At 40.2% G+C, this 5,000-nt stretch overlaps 1 protein-coding gene across 3 annotated transcripts in view; it reads right to left on the bottom strand.

The window, feature by feature from the left end:
• The window catches only part of LOC143288391 (matrilin-1-like), a 183,348-nt gene that overhangs the window by 136,405 nt on the left and 41,943 nt on the right, over nucleotides 1-5,000 (bottom strand). The window lies entirely within an intron of this gene.

Below are 5,000 nucleotides of genomic sequence, written 5' to 3'. Positions count from 1 at the left end.
ACTGAAGAAAACACACACACACACACACACACACACACACACACCATACGATCCTCAGCGGAACGTTTCACAAACAACAGTCACTTACAAAGTAACGCTTGTTGGATAGAGTGGCAGAAGAGTTCTTAAAAAAAATTTTTAAAGTATGTCACAGGATGGCATGCCTCTTGAACTTTTCTCGGGTGTTCCAATGGAGTGAAAGGACTGTCCTTGGTTGACCCTTTTCAGGATGTTTGTGTGGGAGGACGTTTTGCATTTGGAGTTGCTTGTTGTTGTTTTTGTTTTTTGGGTTGTTTTTTTTTGGTTTTTTGTTGTTGTTGTTGCAATGGGCTTTTATTTCCTACACAGGGAAGGAGATTTTACATAATATTGTGCAAAGAGTAGATGGGGCTGATATGTACATATCTGCTATAGTTTACCCCATTATTCGTCTTCTTTTTTTTCTCCTTTTTTTTCCATTTTGCCTTTCGATGTAAAAAAAAAAAAAAAAAAAAAAAAAAAATTGTGAACGAGAAAAAATATTCCTTTCCCGTTCTTTTTTCTTTCTTTCTTTCTTTCTTTCTTTCTTTCCTTCTTTGTTTTTTTCTTTATTTTCGGTCAGTCATTTTGTCTTACTACATCTCCTTGTTTTCTCTTCTTCCTTTTTTTTCTGATCTCTTTTCATTCTGCATGGAGAGTCTTTTTCTGGAACCCTTTTCGGCGGTTATCGGGAAAGGAGCTGGGTTCAGCAAGGTGTACTGTAGGAGTATGGCTGCCTGTATGGTGGGGGTAAATAAATAAACGAAACGGTCACACACGTAAAACGTTACATGTACTGTGTGTGTGTATATATATATATATATATATATATATATATATATATATATATATATATATATATATATATAATTAAAATCTTCTTATTATCATCTTTTTATGTCTTATGTCTCCTTTTAGTTTGTTATTTCATGCCTATTTTATTCATATCCTTTGATTGATTTTGTGTTGCACATGTATGGCTGTGATGATGTATGTATGATTTACTCTAAGTTACGTTTTAAAAGTTTCTCTTGTGTGTTGTTGTTGTCTGCTGTGATTATTTATTGTACGCATGGGTTGCCATCTAAGTATCTTTTTTGTCTTTTATGTATACATGTTGAATGACTCTGATTTCTGTGTATTGTTTATAGTGTTTTTACACCACAAATGAATTTCTCTTGTTGAGATAATAAAGCATTCTGTATTCTGTATGCATGAGCATGTTTGCGTGCGCGACTGAAACCTGGTGGAATGGCACAGGAAACGAATGATGAGCGCCCAAAATGGCAGCTGTCAGTTTGGCTCTACCCAGGCAGGCAGCACTGTTGTGCAGATGACTCCGTGTGTGTGTAAAGCGTTCAAAGCTTGGTCTCTGACCGAGGACAGACGCTATACAGGGTACCCATATCATCATCACCATCACCAAGAAGAATCCCCAACAAAGACAGATGACGGAATGTCCGAGCTCTGTACTAGCTCAGGGAGGTGACAGCCCTTCCTTCACTGAAGAGCGCGTCCGTCAGCAGCAGTAAAGGGGTTACTACTGTACATCGAGTGATGGCCTAGAGGTAGCCCGTCCGCCCAGGAAGCGAGAGAATCTGAGCGTGCTGGTTCGAATCACGGCTCAGCCGCCGATATCTTCTCCCCCTCCACTAGACCTTGAGTGATGGTCTGGACGACGCTAGTCATTCGGATGAGACGATAAACTGAGGTCCCGTAAATGAACCCACGGCAACAAAAGGGTTGTTCCTGGCAAAATTCTGTAGAAAAATCCACTTCGATAGGAAAAACAAATAAAACTGCATGCAGGAAAAAAAAAGAAAGGGGAGGGGGGTGGGGGGGGGGCACTGTAGTGTATCGACTCGCTCTCCATGGGGATAGCAGCCTGAATTTCACACAGAGAAATCTGTTGTGATGAAAAGAAATACAAATACAAATACAAAATCTCTGTTGATCTTTTCAAGCGTGCAGCGAGACGGGAGTTTGCCTCAGAGAGATTTCTGTTTTTTTGGGGTTTTTTGTGTGTGTGTGGTTTTTTTATTATCATGTATGAGGATCTCGTCTCTTCTTCTTCTCAACTTCTGAAGAATGTCACACAGCGTTGAAAGTTCATCTGAGGTCGACTTTCCGAAAGGGATTCCACAACATGGGGAGAGTTCAATGCTCGGCATGTCGAGATATACTGTTAAGGGAGCTACTATATATCAAAAGACCCTTCTGAGCCAACGCTTCAGTGGTCTAAGTAAGCGTGACTTGTGGCTCTGAGTGTGTGCCCTATCTGAAAACCTGTGTATCGTCGTATAGTGCTTGGCTGTGAAAGACACCCCTGTGTGACAAGAGAAAGGTTTTTTTTGTTTTTTGTTTTTTTGGTTGGTTGGTTGGTTTGTTTTTGTTTTTTTTCTCAAAAAGGCCAGAAAAAAATGTGCCTTGGCACAGCACACATTCTAACCTGTCCACTTTTTAGTACTTATCATTATTGTTACAGACCAGTATTTCGCGTGAAAAAAAAAACAAACAAAAAAAAACAAAACAAACAAAAAAAAAAAAACATAAAGGGAACGTGTTGAGCACTCGTGTTGTTTATATGAAAACGGAACAAACCACTCACTACTGTGAAAATGTCAGTACATTTTTTTTATGTAGGCCTGTGTCCTGTATGAGGTGTGTGTTGTTGTTTTCCTTTTCCTTACTCAGATTTTTTTTTTCTTCTTTTCTTTCTTTTATGAATACATTTTGAGTGTTGTCAGTTAGAAGGGGTGGGAGATGTGAATGAATGGAGGGTTGGGGGAAACTGGGCAAATGAGGGTGAAATGAGGGTGAAATTTGAAAGATTTTCTATATACAATTACAGGAAATTACTTAAAGGACTTCGTAAAAGAGAAAAAGTCAAAAACATCAACGTTCTCATTCACTTGTGAAGACACAATTTCGTGTGCTTTCTTTCGTGTTTAACTTCCCCTTCAAATAGACGTGGACAAAATACTATGAAAAAAAAAATAATAGAAAATAATATTTTTATATATATTTTTTTTAAACTTGATACCGCACAAGCATTCCACGAAACAAGCAGAATGTCGACAAATAAAAACGCCCCTAACCTTCAGATTATGTCAGGCCAGAAACAGCAAGGGAAAAAAATCGCCTTTTGACACTTGCCCACGCTATGTTCCTAACCTTTGAGGGATGACGTAAATGTCCCCTCCACCAATGGTTATCTTCCTCACACCTTAAAAAGAAACCCCCAAAAAACAAAAAAACAAAGCAAACAAACACACACACACACACACACACACACACAGAGAGAGAGAGAGAGAGAGAGAGAGAGAGAGAGAGAGAAATTTATGGGCTTTTTTGGCTTTAAAAAAAAAATCATTCTTAACCAAAATACACCGATACCAAAGAATACACACATGATATCAAGAACGCTATAGATAACATCAAAAAATGGTTACACAAAACAAAACAGAACTTATATAATCATTTACTGATATGTGCTGTTAAGTGTCGTGATGGAGGAACTCTATAAGTAAGAAAACAAATAATGATAATATAATAAAAACATTTCAAAGATGTTTAGTTTTGTTGCTGTTGCAGTTCCCCCCCGAACCGAATCTTACTGCATATGACAACTACAAGTCAGGATATGTATCATACATACTGAAGCACATAATTATCACAGTGTGTTACTTGTACAAGGAGGGGTAAGGGGGTGGGTGACACGACCCCATTCTGTTTACCTCCCTTGTCACTTCATTGTGCATCACATGTGGCAAGGAGGATGGAAGATTCAATTCTCTTCCCCCCCCCCCCCCCCCCCCCTTCCCTAACTGTCAACTGATCATTAATTTTAAGTAATCAAAAGCACGAATGACCACCACGTTAAATAGAACTGGTCACATTTCCTAAACAGATAATGCCTTTCTTTTCCTTTTTTTCCAGAGTGAATGTTACCTTCATGCAATTAACAAAAAAATGAGCTTGTTCTGGAGTTATTCTGTGTAGTTTATATATATAAGCAAAGAATTTTGCGTATCAACTCTGCGGTTTTATCAGATATGTCATATGAAAAAAAAAAAAAAAAAAAAAGCAGAAATTGCTGTTCGACTATTGTCCACGGCTATTGTCGCTAACCTTTGAAGAGATGACGCGGATGTGCACTCCAGTAAAGGTTATCGTCCACGCCGCTCCCCCCCCCCCCCCCCCCCCCCCCCCCCCCCCCAGCGTTCCATGACACATGTTACCAAAGACGTTCAGCGTTAAACTTCACACGTCCCAGTCGTTCTCACTTTGTTTAGGACTAAGAAAAAGTAGGAGGAGAAGGGGGGGGGAGGAGGAGGAGAAGAAGAAAAAAAAAGGAGCAGGAGAAGAAGAGGGAGGAGGAGGAGGAGGAGAGGAAGAAGAAGGAGGAGGAGGAGAGAAAGAAGAAGTAGGAAGAGGATCAGAGGAAGAAGAAGAAGGAGAGAAAGGAGAAGAAGGAGGAAGAGGAGAAGAAGGGGAGGAGGAGGGGGAGGAGAGGAAGGAGGAGGAGGAGAAGAAGAAGGAGGAGGAGGAGGAGAAGAAGAAGAAGGAGGAAGAGGAGAAGAAGGAGGAGCAGGGGAGAAGAAGAAGGAGGAGGAGGAGAGGGAGAAGGAGGAAGACGGGGAGGAGAGGGAGAAGAAGAAGGAGGAGGAAGAGAGGAATAATAATAATAATAATAATAATAATAATGGCATTTACATAGCGCTGAATCTTGTGCATAGACAAATCAAAGCGCTTTCGCACCAGTCATTCACACGCATGCATAACTCTAAAACTGGAGAAATTGAAGACAAGGAAGAGGCAGGGAATGGAGGCTATTTTGGGAAGAGGTAGGTTTTAAGGCCAGACTTGAAAGAGCTGAGTGTGGAGACTTGGCGAAGCGAAAGAGGAAGTTCATTCCAATTGCAAGGTCCAGAAACAGAGAAAGATCGGCGGCAGTCGAGAGTTTGAAGAACAACAACAAC

Source organism: Babylonia areolata, chromosome 12 (assembly GCF_041734735.1).
Source record: "Babylonia areolata isolate BAREFJ2019XMU chromosome 12, ASM4173473v1, whole genome shotgun sequence".
In the NCBI taxonomy this organism is placed as follows: domain Eukaryota; kingdom Metazoa; phylum Mollusca; class Gastropoda; order Neogastropoda; family Buccinidae; genus Babylonia; species Babylonia areolata.
This window is presented reverse-complemented; position numbering and strand designations above follow the sequence as displayed.